The 17,547-nt window shown below is 44.2% G+C and overlaps 1 protein-coding gene across 2 annotated transcripts in view; it reads left to right on the top strand.

The window, feature by feature from the left end:
• Positions 1-17,547, top strand: part of PRKCB (protein kinase C beta) — a 129,709-nt gene that overhangs the window by 54,998 nt on the left and 57,164 nt on the right. The window lies entirely within an intron of this gene.

Raw genomic sequence — 17,547 nt, 5'->3', positions numbered from 1 at the left:
TTAACTAGGGGAATGGTAACACCCAGTTGTTAATTTATTCATACATTTCTAGGAGGAATAATAGAGGAACGACCCAACCCAGAGTTCTAAGAAAAGATTGTCCAGAATTGTGATTTCAGGGGAAATGCAAGTATTTACTAAAACAGACATATCCGGCGCGGTGACAGGCTATCCTTGAACATCTACAAATTGAATATTTCTCACAGCTGGGGATTTGCAACAATTGAATCCAGTCTAGACATACATAGGTGAGCTTAGAAGACTAAATATATTACCTGCACTGATACATTGTAACAAACTATTAGGGCAGGAGAGAGATTTGCACTGATGTATTTAGCTCACAGCGATTGTCTAGACCGGATACATTTGTAGCTGAGAAATATTGGATCTATTGGGGTTTTCAGCCATTGGATGGAAATAATGCTCCTATTCACTGACTGCAAGCAGAGAGCTTGAAAATGGTAAAGAAATTAAACACCTTGTGTTCTGAAAGTTGCAGAACTTCTTTAATAATATGATGATTAACCTTAATTTACCTAAAAACTTATTTTTAATGTTTATGAGGCTGATCTGCAGCTCATACTGGTTGGTTCATCAAAAATATATTTTTTATTAAGTGAATGTGATGATGGATGTTAAAGGGGTTGTCTACCTGAATAGCGTCCGGATGATCGGCTGATCGGTTTGGGTTTAGCTGGATATTTCCCCTGTTGCGGCCTCTACAGGGGAAACTTAGTATTACATAGCAGCCATTCAAATGATTAGCTAACCATGTAATGCATAGACGGGCCGGGTGCCAATTGGGAACCCCCTCTTTTTAAACTCCATATTCCATAATAGGACATATGCAAAGGGGGTGTCTTCATGAGTTGTTTTTTTTCCCCCTTTAAACTGATTGTGATATATGAAGCCCGCTAATATACCAATACAGTATGGCATTGCGGACAGACCTGCATAGCGGTGATCCTGGGGATTAATGACTTGCAGGCTACGCTTGAGCAGTGTAATTGTGTGCCATGTATAGAAGGATAATGAAATTACTGAATTGCAGACGCCGAGGTAAGAAATTCTGAAAAAAATCTGTATATGCCTCTAGTGGTAATGGGAGTACAGTGCAGCCAGCCCTATACCCTTGTAGCGGATGGAAATTGATCACCTTGTACTTTGCTTATGCAGCAGTTGCGGTGATCTACACTTACCCACTTGTGTCGCCCATTCTTATTAGGCTTGCCAGGTCAGTGGAGCGATGGACACGTGAGATTTCTCTGCTGCTGCATGACTATGTAATGATAGTTCTATCAGATGCATGGTACATCTCTGCATCGTCACATTGTGAGCCTTGCAGTATATGCCCTCTGACACGGGTGCCATCTAACCATGCAATATTTGCGCCAGGTTACAGCTACTGGACTTAAATGAGTAGTGAATTGCGTTCATATTCTTCACTAATCTATCTTAAAGGGACACTGAGCAAAACTAACACCCTGTGCTATGCCTAGAGCAGGACTTCAGTTGTCGGAGTAGGACACATGGAATCAGAGTTTAATGGAGTTGTCCAGGATTATCAAATCGTGGCTGCTTTCTTCCAAAAACAGCGCCACACCTGCCCACAGGTTGTATGTGGATTTGCAGCTCAGCCCCAATTATTTCAATGGAGCTGAACCAGATACGACCCATGGACAGGAGTGCTGTTTTTAGAAGGGAGCTGCCATGTCTTTGATTCCTTTGCCACCCCTTTAAGATGTGATCCCGGTGTAATGTACCCTTAGGTCCTAGACCGGGCATACTACAGTGTATCAGGTTTGCCCGGAGTGTTCCTTTAAAGAAGACAACCCCCTTTTAATTAGGCCATCTATAAGTATCCTGAATAAGACATTCAGATTATTCATCGCCCTGAAGTGCCAACTGGGGAAACCTCTTGGGCAGTGAGTAATGGTGGGGCGGGATGGCTTGGACTTAGTCGGAAACATCGAAACACGTTTTTTTTTTTCCTTATTATACACCTGCACAATGTGCCATAAACGGGGACATTTGTGTGTCATCATCGTGTCCCCCCCCCCCCCCCATATGTGGTTATGGTCCCGCTTCCCTCTGACTGTTGGGACAATCACAATTTAGATCAGCCATATTCCTATTTTAAGCTGTATTTGCCTCAGGGAGGCCTTAGGTTGGATTCCTATTCTTGTCTCCATTGTCTTAACAGGTTTTTCTGGTTCAGAAAAATAACTCCGAATTCCCTAATAGGCATTTAAAATTGTAAGTGGAGGGTTTCTCGAGTGAAGAGCAGCTAAAAAGATCCTCTCTGGAGGACCGTGGACATTCAAATATTACATGGTCCCATTGATTTTATTGGGAGCTGTGTAATTCTTCATTTCGCCTGTGGGGGTGCTGCAGGGGAATTGAACACTTGTTGTCTAGTTCCCTAGCAGATTACCGCTGATCACTGGGTGTTCCAGTAGCGGGACAACCTGTGACCATCTTATTGTTAGGAGCACCGTCTAATAAAAAGGAGATTGAAAAGGGTTCTCCGCATTTGACAAAGATGAGAATACAATTCCTTGCGAACCGCTCACTAATGTGTAAAGATCCCCCTGGGATTCCGGACAGCCAGGGTGTGTATAGGAAACATTTAATTGCCTATGCTTCATAGGGCCGTTTATTGAGGGCCACCAGCTATAGGAGTGTCCTATATATGGCCTAAATTTAAAGGGTCTGTCCCCTTAAGTATAAAGACTTGTTACTTAAAGAGACTGTCACTAGTTTATTAATTCCCCGTTTCCTAACTAACCTAATAGTCGTGTCATGCTGATAACTACAGTGTAAATTGTTTTTTTTCAACTTCTATTATTTGCAAAGTTATGTGCATTTTTCTAAATATGCTAATTTGTCTGTACTTGCCAAATGGGAGGTGACTTTCTTTTCACTCTGGGCGGTGTAATGTTTCCAGTATGACGCTGTCCAATTCGCATACAGTCTCTCCCCCTTACCCGCCCAGCAACACAGCGTGATCATATTGTATAAAGCTTCTATTCCCGGCTGTTCTTTCCGGTTGTTTCACAGCTAGAACTGCATGTCATATGAAAGATTAGAATCTTATCTTTCATATGCTACCAGAACTGCTCCTCTGGGTGGTCCACAGCCGGAGATATGACTCTTTAAAGTGATCCCCCTTCCCTCCAGCCTCAGTCTCTCACACTGTGTGAAGCAGCTTCATGCTGATAGGACAGCGTCAGAGGCAGTGAGGAGGCTCCACCTCCGGAGATTTGCTGCTGTTACCTCCCTCTTGTCTAGCATAGTCTCATTTGCATATTTAGAAAAAAGCTCATATCTTTTAAAATAATAAACTTTTTGGGACACAGTTTTTACTAGTATTATCAGTGTAACTGTGTCTATTTGAATAGCTAGGAGATTGGGCATCACTAAACTAGTGACCGTCTCTTTAAACTAACACTACAGGAAAAACTGGTAAATTGTGTTATGATCAGGCAGGGCTTGAGTGGGCGGAGTTATACAGGGATTCTCTCTGGTTTTCTTTAGTCATGCTCCACCCACTTAGGCCCAGAATCCATTATAACATAACGTATCCATATAACCTGGAGTGTTCCCAGAAGCACTTTGCTACTCCTCGCGTTCTTAAAGAAATTGACCAGAATTAGAAAAACAAGCCTTTCTTCCAAAAACAGCGCCACACTGGTCCATAGGTTGTTTCTGGTATTGCAGCTCCATTCCATTAAAGTCAATGGTGCTAAGCGGCAATACCATAGACAACCTGTAGACGAGTGTGGTGCTGTTTTTGGAAGAAGCAAGCCGTGTTTTTCTAATTCTGGACAACGCATTTTATTTTATATTACAGTAGGCCTACATTATACAATATCAAATGAGCAACGCATGAAAATCTCATTACAAGATGCATGGACGGCATGCAGAGGACCCAAGGTCATTGACAATTATTCGCTGCTGGACTTGTCATCAGGAACGCTTTAATCCCACCGGATGAATTCATGCTTCAAGTTACGAGCCAAGGTGTATCTGCAGAAGTTTGTGCACCGAGTTCATGGGGGGGGGGGGGTGTCTGTTGATGTAGATTTGGCCTTTGGTAATTTATTCAGATTGTTGGCAGTCTATGAATATTCATTTTCGGCTCTGGATGATGTCACTTTGCGTTGTGGGGGTTTGGAAAGCTGCGATGGTGCGGAGTATAAGCAGTAGGCACATATTGGGTTACATTTTCACGTTGGCATACGTTCTGATATCGCTGCTTCCTTTTATTTTTATGGATTTAATGCCGGTAGCGATTCTACATCTGTTCGGTGTCTTTCTAGCTTTTGACTTGGTAAAACGTTTCGGACTGCATAGTACAGATAACGTATTGTCTTAATGGAGTCTTGTAGGCAGTTATGACCTCGGGCCCCTACAATATTAAGACGCAGCTGAACATCTATGATTTAAGCCTCAAAATTGTGCAAAATCCTCCCCCATCCTCTCCACTATAGACAGCTGAAGCCACATGCTGCCCTCTGTAGGTAGGATTGGGGAACTACAGTTTGTATATAAGGTGGACCAATCCATTGCCCTCCTGCAGCTCCAGCTGTAGTACTAAAGGTTCCCCCTTTATTTAGCGAACTTATCCTACATCAGGGACCGCTCCTTGGACGACTTATTAACACGAGCACTTAAATTTTTTTACAGGATTGATTTTTTTTCCCAATGATCTGAGTGGGATGAGAGGCCTTTGATGTTGTTTTCTATCCCTGTTGACTTCACCATTGCTCCCTCTACTGGCTGGGGATTGATATTGCAGTGCTTTCCAACCTGGGACTCACCAGCTGTTGCAAAACTACAATCTCCAGCATGCCCTATAATGGCATGCTGGGGGTTATAGTATTTGAACAGTGATCTAGAGACAGGAATTACAGTATTATAAGCTGGTAGTGGTCTGATGTAAATGTCCCTGCCTTCTTGAGCTTGTATTCCTACGATTGCTGAAGAGCCTGAGGTGTATAAACTGATGTAAGCCACATGTAGCACAGCCGTGTAGCATGGCTTTATTTGAGTTCCGTTAAGCTGTTAGGGGTGTGTCTGTCAACAGGCTGTTGACTGATCCTAAGTAACAAACAGAATAGGCCTATCTCATGACTCAGTGGACGCATATATAATATTGGACTTTGTATACAAGACCAGAAGTACATTCTGCTATAGCATCTTTACTATATAATGATGCAATTGTTGTATTGTTTTGATGTATTTTGGAAAAAAAAGCAAAAAAAACGAATAGTGTGTGCAGTTCTGGAGTATAATGCAGGCTGTAACTGGGGGCATAACTACAAGGGGTTCAGAGGTTGAAATTGCACCCGGCCCCTGGAGCCTTAAGGGGCCACTATGATCACTCTGCTCCATATGAGACCAGAACTATAGATGATGTGGTAATTATGGGGGGGGGGGGTTTGATTTTGCATTTTTAGCCCACGAGCTTCAAGTTGCGTCTCTGGCTGTAACTCAGGATCAGTAAAGGATAAGTAATGTAATGTATGTACACAGTGACTCCACCAGCAGAATAGTGAGTGCAGCTCTGGAGTATAATACAGGATGTAACTCAGGATCAGTACAGGATAAGTAATGTAATGTATGTACACAGTGACTCCACCAGCAGAATAGTGAGTGCAGCTCTGGAGTGTAATACAGGATGTAACTCAGGATCGGTACAGGATAAGTAATGTAATGTATGTACACAGTGACTCCACCAGCAGAATAGTGAGTGCAGCTCTGGTGTATAATACAGGATGTAACTCAGGATCAGTACAGGATAAGTAATGTAATGTATGTACACAGTGACTCCACCAGCAGAATAGTGAGTGCAGCTCTGGAGTATAATACAGGATGTAACGCAGGATCAGTACAGGATATGTAATGTAATGTATGTACACAGTGACTCCACCAGCAGAATAGTGAGTGCAGCTCTGGAGTATAATACAGGCTGTAACTCAGGATCAGTACAGGATAAGTAATGTAATGTATGTACACAGTGACTCCACCAGCAGAATAGTGAGTGCAGCTCTGGAGTATAATACAGGATATAACTCCGGATCAGTACAGGATAAGTAATGTAATGTATGTACACAGTGACTCCACCAGCAGAATAGTGAGTGCAGCTCTGGAGTGTAATACAGGATGTAACTCAGGATCGGTACAGGATAAGTAATGTAATGTATGTACACAGTGACTCCACCAGCAGAATAGTGAGTGCAGCTCTGGAGTGTAATACAGGATGTAACTCAGGATCAGTACAGGATAAGTAATGTGTGTACACAGTGACTCCACCAGCAGAATAGTGAGTGCAGCTCTGGAGTATAATACAGGATGTAACTCAGGATCAGTACAGGATAAGTAATGTAATGTATTTATAAAGTGTCAACATTTTTTATGTAGATTAATTCTATAAATAAAATGGAAGATGGTTTTTAGAGTATTGCTGCACTTTATAGAACACTTTTCAACATTTCCGTTGACTTCCATGGGGGAGGAAAGGGAAGTTGTGCAATTTAAAGACACAGGTCATGGCTTGGTCGTTGCCATGCATCCCCTAGTCCTTTTGCAGTCTTGGTTATAAAAGGGTTTTCCAGACTCTCTTTTTATTTTATTTTTTTCAATAAAGCTAATTTGTTCTACTATTCTTCATCCCTTTCAAGATCTCTGTTTGCTTTCAGCGAATGGTGAGGGAATTGTTGCTGAACTATTTAGGATGAAAAATGTACAGGCCTAGTCCTATGCTCACACAGCTGCAGTTGGTTACAATGTATCAGCGTAGGTAAGGGCTGTCACCCCAGGACAGGAGAGAATATTTTACTGCTGATGTGTTTAGCTCAAGATTGCCTGTACTGATACACTGAAACCAACTGCAGCTGTGTAAACAGCATAGGTTTTCTGCTTCACGGTGATATTTAGTGGTTAAGTTGCAACGTGACCGCAATGAATACCGATCGGGAAACCGGGTCGAAGTCAGTCTGATTATTATTATTTTTATGACGGCAGCCATTAGTAAAGCTCGTGTTAGAAAAATAACATTTTTTTTTCTTTCTTGGCACCTCATCCTATGTAAAGCCGCTCCGGCTCTCGACATTTAGTCAAGCAGCATTTTAGACGAGTCTTTAATCTCGAGCGTTGTCATTTTAATCTCTGCTGCAATGAATCTGCAAGGTCATTTATTTAATGGAGACCTGTGGTGAGCGGCCTGACACAGGGGAGCGCTGAAGACGTAACACGATCGCCCTCCTTCGATAAAGTACAACTTGGATTACAGCAAGAGGGCGAAGCGCGTGTAACTGGAGGCGTAATCTCAACGCTTCAAATTAAAGAGGCAGAGGGCGAGTGACGGGGAAGGTTTTACTGGTGGTAATGGGAGGCTGAATGCCTTTTGGAAAACATGATATTGACTCGCTGCCCTTCAGGGGCCCCCATCATGGTGGCATTGGGGGAAGGGCCACAGTCTGTAATGTCTGGGCTCCATGCAGTCAAAAGGACCGGGCCACTTGAGCTACTTCACATGTGTACCATCTTCTAACTGGTACCCAATTGTGTAAATTTGGTGGGTACAAAAGGAAGCGGAGGGGAATATTTGGGGGCCTTTGAAGGGATAGAAAGGCGGATAATATGATCTTTATGTACTAAGCCTCGTACAGCGTATTTAATGCGTCCCTCAAAAATCAAATAGGGACCGATCTTGTAATACTATGACAGGTGGTCAACAAGACTCATCCCCCCCCCCCCCCCCAACATACCCCCCAACATTTGAATCCCCATTTTAAGCCGAAACTTTGGCCTTTAAGCCGAAACGCATATTTGCATAAGCTCCACCCCATTTGAGGTTCTATTCATGGGACAATCTAGTGAAATATGGGACGGTTGGGATGTATGCTTACTTTAGTCCCTTTTTTTAGACTCGCTTGACCGGGTCCCTGACAACAATATCACTTCGTTCCCTAATAGGAGGAGTTACCTGCCTCAGCAAAGTTTTCAGACCTAAGCCCCACCCATTATCTCCCTGGCCACACCTCCAAAAACATCCACGCTTGCGATCTCAAGACCGTACTAGTGCCCAGACCTAGTGTAGGCCAAACATTTTTTCTTTTCATCCGCCTCAATCAATTGCATAGACCGCTACAATACTTTCCTATCCGGGAGGATGCCATAGAGCTGTTCATCCTGAGCTTCCTTGTTCATGAATAGAATGCTAGAATAAACCTGAGCTGCTGAGTTACCCTTATAGACCAATGAGATTAGAATTATTACTTGGGAAGATGAAAACGGCCATCTGATTGGAAAAGAAAATATCCCTATTTTGCGGCAATTGCGTCATCCCGTTACGCCAGATATTTGTACCACACGGTGGCGGTCATTTGCGACGCGCTTCTCCATGTAAAGTAACCCCCCAAGGCCAGTGATTGATAGAAATATAAAGTGCTGTAATGTAAAATCGCACTTAAATATGTCACAGGTGCCGCCATTTAATAATGGCAGCGGCATAAAAAAACCGAATTCACATGTCACATTAGATATTCATTCGCACTCTGCTGATCCGTCAGACCGCCTAAGCAGTCCTGTAGAGCCGTCCCTGCAGGGGAGTGTGATGCAGTGCAGCGTAGTTGCGTCCGCCGCTGCCTCACTCTCTCTTGTAGATGGAAATCTGGTGCCATTCATACTTAATGTGCTCTGTGAGCTGGGAAGCCTCTTAGAGTTTAAGCGCTAAGGAGCTTTGAAGGCTGCGGCGCAGCGGAATATGCAGCTCGGTCTGTGAATCCGCCGCTGGATTCTGACATCCAATTGCATTAGCCCTTCTTTGCCATCTCTTCGTGCCTACGGAGTGCCCGCTGGATTGCCACGCATGCTCCAGTAAGGCAATTGCTAAAGTCCTGACGTCCCCAAATAAAATTTCTCGATTGCTCTTTGTTTTGATTTTTTTCCCTGAGGATATGTCCTCTTTAGTGACAGTATATAGTATTCCCATCTTGGGGTATGTTCACACTGAGTTTTTTTGCAGGCAGATGATTCTGTCAGGAAAAATCATCTCCGGGTTTTATTTTTTAGGTGGTTTTGCAGCACACATGGTTTTTGCCTTTTTTTTTTTTTCTTTTAGGTATTTTTTAGCTGTTTCTTCAACAGACAGAGGGAAAAACCGCGAGCATGCTTTGCAGAAAAACGCGTTAAAAATTGCGTCAAACGCATTCATTTCCGTCTCCCATTGATTTCAATGGAGTTTTTGAGGCGGAAAACGCCTCAAGATAAAGCATGTCACTGCTTTTTCCCGCGAGCATGTTTTTGTTTTTTTTTGCTTGCGGAAGAAAAACGCCTCCACCTCCGATTGAAATGAATAGGAGGCAATTTCGGCCGCTTTTTGCCATGGTTTGACAGTGTGAACAGGGCCTTAGACATTTATGGCTTATCCTTTGGATACAGCATTAATGTCTGAGGTGCGGGTCCCCGCACCTATCTCCAGAATGGGGGTCGGGTTTTCTTAATTTACCTCTATGGAAGTTACGCAAACATCTGGGCTCTCCTGCTCGTTCTGGAGATAGGGGCTGGCACCCCACATCTGCCAGACATTTATGGCAATTCCTGCGCCAATATGTGATCGGGTATAGATAGTGGAGATTTATCAAAGCTGGTGCAAAGGAAAAGTGGAGCAGTTGCCCATAACAACCAATCAGTCTCCAGCTCTCATATTTCAGAGGTCCTTTTGAAAGTGAAAGCAGGAAGCTGATTGGTTGCTATTGTCTACTGCTCATATCTGGGACTGCATTCAAATTTGTATGTAGGAGATGTCCGTTTCATGATCGAGGATGATCTGTGTACATTTTGCTCTGTGTGAACAGGCATTTAGAGGACCTGAGTAGCCATACTTCACCATATTCGAGTCCCAAATTTCATGACGCCTGGGAATGCCCCCCAAAACGGCAAGAAAAGTTTTCCATACGTTGTTGTCTCCCTTGTGTCTAACTAGAATCTGTTATAGGAACGAGATCACGAAAAAACGACTTATTTCAATGACTTCACTCAAGATGACGTAGATATAAAATACGGATCTGTAACATTGGGGTGTAACTGATCTCTTTATCTAGGCTTCAATGACCTCTGTGTGGAGTATATGGCCGTCACGACATCCCGTAAAGTATTGAAAAATACTGGAACACGTGCCATCGAATCCGAAACTACAGAACATCTTAAAGGGGTTGTAAAAGATCCCGAAAAACATGGTTGCTATCTTCCGTAAAACCACACCACACCTATTCATGGGTTGTCTGGTATTGAAGTAAATGATGCTGAGCTGCAATACCACACACAGCCTATGGAGAGGTGTGGCGCTGTTTTGGGGAAAAAAAAAAACAAACGTTTTTTTAAACCTGTACCCCTTTAATTTACCCTCTTCCAGCCAGGAGCACATCTAAATGACCCGGAAATGGTGGTCGAGGCTCTTGAAATGGTTATTTCTTCAATACGTTGAGGTCTCTGGAGGGAGCCATTATTTTATTCGTGATTTTCCCGGGGTCAGTGAGGTCACTGGGTCTTGGAGGGGAGTTCCATCGCTGCACAGAGTGTAATTACCAGCAGGCTATGAGAATAAATCTAGCAACTTTGGAGTCTGGGATTATGAAGATCCGGCAGCTGACGCGGCTGTTGTCTTTCAATTGAGTCCAATCTAATGAGAATTGTTCTGGGTCCTCTCCTGTGTTTTGGTGATAACAGCGGCGCTTGTCTATTTGTTTTAGCGAGGTAGGATGGGGACATGGAGACGGGCTCTAATCGACGGAGGCACAAGCTGCGGGCGGCAGAGCTGTCTCTTGTAATTTGTTCCCCAACCAAAGCGAGTAATTAATTGTACAAAGCACGCGTAGACGGCAGATAAGAAGGGAGCGGGAACAGCTGGGGATCATCCCTCCAAAGCAGAAAATGAATTGCTGAAGATGTGGAAGAATTTGGATTAAATGGAGGAGAGAATGCGGGACGATACAACGCGGCTGGATTTCTGATTGCGACCGGAGCATTGTGCAGGAACTCTGTTCTGAAGTTCAGCATTTATTCAATGGCGTCCCATAGTCCGTGATAGACGTCTGTGCTGGCTGACGAATTATAGCGAAAACTCAAACGTGCGCAGTCTTGTAAATTGGAGCAGAAATGGCTCAGTTTACGAGACCGGAAGTAGCTTTCTGATACTACTTCTTGTCAGCCACATTTAGAGCTCATGGGTCTAATGGTCACCTGGTCACATCAAGGGTTTGCCACCTTCCCTCTCCCAGTTCCCCATGGCAGCCAGTCGCAATGCAAGAATTCATTCATCCCTGATATATGGGACGTAGGACTTTTACTTTTGGTTGCGGTAAAATTGCAGGCAACGTGCGGCGCTAACGAGTTCCGACCAATTCTTTCGATTGTCATGTGACATTTTCTCCCTTTTAGGAACACATTGAGGTTGCTTGATGGTCATGGTGGTCCTTTATTTTATGGCAACGGAGTCGCCATGTAGCCCTGGTCTAAGGATTTTTTCATTTGTAAATATAACACGGGGACAGCCACTAAATTTGGTAAGAGAACGTTTCACCATCCGCATAGAGAGGGGGGCGGGGGGTTTGTCTGTAAGCGCAGTCACACTATGGACCGCTCTATTGGGGTCGGTTAAAACCATCGAAAACCACATGCAATGTTTGGTGTGTTTTTCGATGCAGCTGGGTTTTTAATCGACACGGTGTGAATAAGTGCACTACAGATGTAGCGGAGCTGAGTTCGTTTTTTTATGCCTTGTAATAACTTGGTGACATCATGCAATCCAAAGATTTGTTAAATGGAAGTCTCTACTCTGCTTCACTGACCGGTTCCACTCTGCTATTTATGACGAGCAATCAGGACTGAACTCGATCGGTACAATTCCGCGGTGCGAATGCCTGGGCATCGTGCTCTGCATCTTTACATTTTAACCCCTTCTCTGCTGGAACATTTCCTAGTAATAAGCTTTTTTTATTCCGTCTGGGGTATTCGAGGGGTTAATGTGGCTGAGAGGGACTCCATCCCACCTTCGTTCTCCGTCGTTGGATTGTGAAATATTCATTGTTTGCGCTGCTACCGGTACAAATTTCTTTGCACTTGAGACTATGCAATTTTTTTTTTCAGATTCTCTTCTCAATGCAGCCGCCATACTGGATAAGACGTCCGGAGCTGCGCTCAAGTGCAATTCCGGCTCCTTGTGTTTTTAATGCAAATAGAATCGTATTCGGGGTCGGTTTTATTTATATGTTTGATACTTGCAGGCAATACTTCTACCCATCAGCGCCCTTCTCCTGTGCCTGCGACAGAATTATTTGAGATCCTACAATGTGTACCCGGGCCGAAACTAGTGATGTCACAAGATCTGCCGCAATGATGTCATTTGAAATGGAATCTCCCCCTTTTAATAACATGTTGTTTTCAGGTCATACATTCTGTAAGGATTCATTTCTTAATATACCTGTAGTGGGGCCAGTGCTCCATTGTTCTGATAGAGCTCCAAAACCCCTGCAAAGACACAGTTAAACGATCTTCTGGCTGCCTGTCGCCACCACTAGGGGGAGCTAAGGAGCTTACTGCATACGGTTTATACATTAAACGACATAATAACACAGTATACAATAAGCTCATGTGCTCCCTCTAGTGGTGGCTGCAGGAAGCCAGAAGATTAACCTTTTTATTCTGTGGAGTTGGAGCTCTGTATTGGGTGACTGAATTGGGTGCAGTCCCTCTTTTTTTCTTTTTTTTTTTTGTTACAAGTACTATAGAGCATTTACATTTTTCCGCTGTTTTACGTTCTCTTGTGTGGTGTTAAGGCCAGCAGATGTGATGTGATTTCTTCGGATTGTGCGTTTGCAAATATTTCATTATGCGATGTGTATTTTTAGACTTCTGTAACTGTATGCAAAAATAATAGAACGTCTTGAGGAAAAAATGAAAACTGCTCGGTTACAATCGCTCATGATTTTCTTTTCTCCGCATGGGAAACGCGTTTTGAAGAAGTGAAACAATACTGTTCGCTTTTTCGACGGCTTCGGCTTAGGGGCCTATTTTCAGTCTTAAATGTCATCTCCTGCTGTCTGTTCTGATGATTCTCAAGTGTGCCGGGATACGATGATACAGCGCAGAGTATTTTAGGATTTGGCATTACCAGTCAATGGACAGGAATAACATTGGCGATTTATTTCTATAGTGAAGCGCCAATTCATAATGTAATGCAAAATAATGCACGTTGGCCTTTTTCCTTGTGAGTAGACGGACCCCTTTAAATAGTGACTCAAGACACCCCGAGCAATCTAGTGGATTCAATTGAACCCCCCCCCCCCCATGTGACCAAAGTGGCAATCAAAATGTAGGGCTCCCCAAGGGCTAATGTGGCAACCGAGCTAATATAAACCTTCACAGCAACTCCCATACCTTTGGTCTCATGAGAAGCTCATCCTGCTTGGGTCAGACTTCTCCTGAGCTGCCTGTATCCTCTGGAACGCTCTTCCTTTCTTTAGACCTGTCATCACCTTCAGACAATCGAAACCCAACTCTTCAAAACGATCCAACTTCTTCTACCACCTCTGTAATGGCTGAACCGATGAACAGAACATCTGATTTCTTCCCTATAGATCTCTGTATAAAAGCCTAATACTAATATTTGTCCTGATCCCTCATTACCAAATCCTCACGTACCTCTGCCCATTGGCGTAAGACCAGACACCGTGTGCCCTGGTACAGCCCAGCTCAATGCCAGTTTGTTAAAGGGTTTATGAGAGTCTGTAATTAAGTTTTGTAGAAGTGTTGAGCGTCGTGATTAGCGGTGCAGGATAACGCCGCTCGTCCCTGCCAGGACGTCACTGATCTCCGATGTGTTTAGAGGGATTATAGAGACCTTGTATCTGCAAATCTACAGAATTCACCAGCGCATCTCCAAGACGGCATGTCCTGGTATACCGTGGTTAGTCCCTACCACAAGTGCTCCAAGGAAGGACAACCGGCGACAGGGACATGAGTGCTCCAGGCCCATTGATGTCTAAGGGCATGAAGGCTAGACCATCTGGTCCGATCCCACTGAGGTTACTGTAGTACAAGTTGCCGAAAAAGTTCCTGCTGGCTATGATAGGAAGGTGTCCGAAGATGCAGCGCATCGCAGCTTGCTTCATACAGGACTGCGTAGACGCAGAGTGCCCACGCCGACCCCCGTCTACCGCCGAAAGTGCCGTCAATGGGCATGTGTGCATGAACACTGGACCATGATTCACGTTTTCTTTTACATCATGTGGACGGCCGGGTGCGTCACTTACCTGGAGAAGAGATGGCACCGGGATGTATTCTGGGAAGAAGACACGGCGGCGGAGGCAGTGTGATGCTGCAGAGAGGTCTTGTGGAGTCCCCAGGCCTCGGCGAGTCAGGGCTGTTTTAGCGGCATGAGGGGGAACTACGTAATATTTGGCAGGTAGTTTTAATGTAATGGCTGAATGGTGTATATGAATCCCAAATTCCGGTGCTTTTAAAGCCCTGTTCGAAAGAGTCCTGCGAAAATTATGTATGTAACTGGTAGCAAAACAAAATATCTTTCTATTGCAAAAAAGGAGAAATGGGATTTAAAAAAAAAAAAATTGCATGACCTTCGGTAAGTGACAGCTTTGTAGTATTTCATCCCATAAATGGTGGCGTCCGCCGTGCAGGTAGCAATTTGTTTGAACGGAAGCATCGCTTGCTGGCAATAGAGAAACAGTGACACCTGGTGGCCACCAGATGAACAATCCCTTTCAAATGTTTTTTTTTTGTTCCAAATGAGCAAGTCCGTAGCGTATAAATCCATTTAAAGTGCTGTTGCCCTGCTGATCCTTAGAACAGGCCAGTTTTGGATAACCAGTCCAAGGAGAGGTGACTGCACATGCGCCATATTATTTGGGATTTACAGGAATGAGTGCCTCGTGCCCACTTCAGTTTTTTTCTTCAGGGTGCTATCTGTTTTTTGTTTTTTTTTAACTGATCGCACACTGACACATTAATTTCTACGTGGCCATGCACACTTCGTTGTTTTAACGGAACCGTGTGGGCGTTTTGACAAAAATAGGAACGGTTCGGCGGTCAGTGCTTCACGGATCCGTCATTAGCATCCGTACAATGGGCAACGCAAGTGTGCATGAGGCCTATGTGGTAGTGCCACATACTGATGTCTATATGCCCTAATAGAGTATATGGAGAGGGGTTGCTCCGGTGCGAGGTTGTGCCACACTGTTTAATTCCGTTCCTCTTCATCTCCGGTCGCCTCCTGTCTGGAGACCTGAAGCTAGGCCAGAGATTAAAATGTAAGCGCATGAATGAAACCTGAGGAGCGTCTCGTTGTCTGGGTGGTGGAGAATAAAAGGAGGGGGCAAATGGAACAGTGTTTGCCCCTATCAACCTGCTAAAGGGGTTGTATGAGATTATTTTTATCTCCAGAAACCGCGCCACCCTTGTCCATGGACTGTCTGGTATTGCAGTATCTACTTGAATGAGACTAAATTGCAATTCTAGACTTGGCCTATAGACAAGAGTGGCGCTATTTTTTGTAAAACAAAATCTAGCCCCTTTTTAGTGATCCCTAAAATTGCAGGATACAGCAATGAAATAAAGCGGCCTGATTGGCTGTCGCGGGCAGGACTACTTTTAAATTTTTTGTCCACGCTTGTTTATTTACGTGACAACGGTAAGAAGACGTGTGAAATCTTTCCAGCTAGTCTCTATTCATTGCAGCTCAGAGGGTATATCCGCACTTGTGCCTGTACCCGGCAGGCAGCACCATGGACAGCATCCTGAGTCCGGTCTTGTGTAATGCAGATGGCCGTATGTTATACATGATGGCCACAGCACAGAGCGGACCTGGTGATACGCGCGTTAGTGATAAATTGTCAGCGCTGCTCCGGCACTGGCGACATAGTCTCCAAAATAAATTTTCCCTCTGCAATGATGTCAGTGGCTCATGAGGTAAAGGTGGGGGCAGCAGGGCAGAGATACAGCTCCCGTTCACATTATTTGTAGTATCCCCGTGGAACAAAGGTCATAATTTACTGAAAAATCCAAACATCATCAGTAGATAGAACTCCTGCCAAGATTTAATTTTATTCCGTTTAATTTTTGTTACATCGGAGTCTAGGAAAGACAGTCGTGGACAATTAATCTACCAGGCTTTTCTTAAGTGTTGGGGATTACTGCATAACTAGGCATTTCTGACAGCTGGGTGCTAAACATAGGTCACCGATGTACAAATCCACCACTTATTGTGAGACATGGGATAAGTAGAGCCCCTTACTAGTTGTGATGTCACAGCAGCTTACCTGACTGTAACCTTCTAGTGTTGTCACAGCAGCTTCCCTGACTGTAACCTTCTAGTGATGTCACAGCAGCTTCCCTGACTGTAACCTTCTAGTGTTGTCACAGCAGCTTCCCTGACTGTAACCTTCTAGTGATGTCACAGCAGCTTTCCGGACTGTAAACTTCTAGTGATGTCACAGCAGCTTCCCTGACTGTAACCTTCTAGTGATGTCACAACAGCTTCCCTGACTGTAACCTTCTAGTGATGTCACAGCAGCTTCCCTGACTGTAACCTTCTAGTGATGTCTCAGCAGCTTCCCTGACGTAACCTTCTAGTGATGTCACAACAGCTTCCCTGACTGTAACCTTCTAGTGATGTCACAGCAGCTTTCCGGACTGTAACCTTCTAGTGATGTCACAGCAGCTGACCTGACTGTAACCTTCTAGTGATGTCACAGCAGCTGCCCTGACTGTAACCTTCTAGTAATGTCACAGCAGCTTCCCTGACTGTAACCTTCTAGTGATGTCACAGCAGCTTACCTGACTGTAACCTTCTAGTGATGTCACAGCAGCTTACCTGACTGTAACCTTCTAGTGATGTCACAGCAGCTTCCCTGACTGTAACCTTCTAGTGATGTCACAGCAGCTTCCCTGACTGTAACCTTCTAGTGATGTCACCGCAGCTTACCCGACTGATACATTCTAGCACGTGAAAGCTGCTTATATGCCACTTGTGATGTCACAGTAGCTTACCAGACAAACTCCCTTGAGCGTGTCACAGCAGTAGTTGAGTGAAACCCACATATGATGTCACAGAGCAGCATGCCTGACTGACATTTGTTATATCTTGTTTGCCAGGGTAGGGCACCAAAGATGGCCTCATTCTTTGCTTACCAGAATATCTCTGACTGGTGTATGAATCAACAAGTCGTCATGAGACCTGGATGGGAATGAAGCCTCTTAATAATAGACAATATGGAGCACTATTATTTTAAGGTTAGGAGGTGGCCTCTTTGTTTGCACAGGTTTTACGTACTGGTATGTCCGCTCTTGTATTCACACATGACATTCAATCACAGTAGTATTTGATGACTTGGATCCACGCAAGGTCTCCATGACAACGCTGCACCTAAAGTCCTCAATCTCTCAGTAGTACAGCCTCAGGCTTTGGGCCTCTACCTTCAAGTGATCATATCTCCGCATAGAAAGAAGATATTAAAAAAGATA

Source organism: Rhinoderma darwinii, chromosome 6 (genome assembly GCF_050947455.1).
Source record: "Rhinoderma darwinii isolate aRhiDar2 chromosome 6, aRhiDar2.hap1, whole genome shotgun sequence".
Taxonomy (NCBI): domain Eukaryota; kingdom Metazoa; phylum Chordata; class Amphibia; order Anura; family Rhinodermatidae; genus Rhinoderma; species Rhinoderma darwinii.
This window is presented reverse-complemented; position numbering and strand designations above follow the sequence as displayed.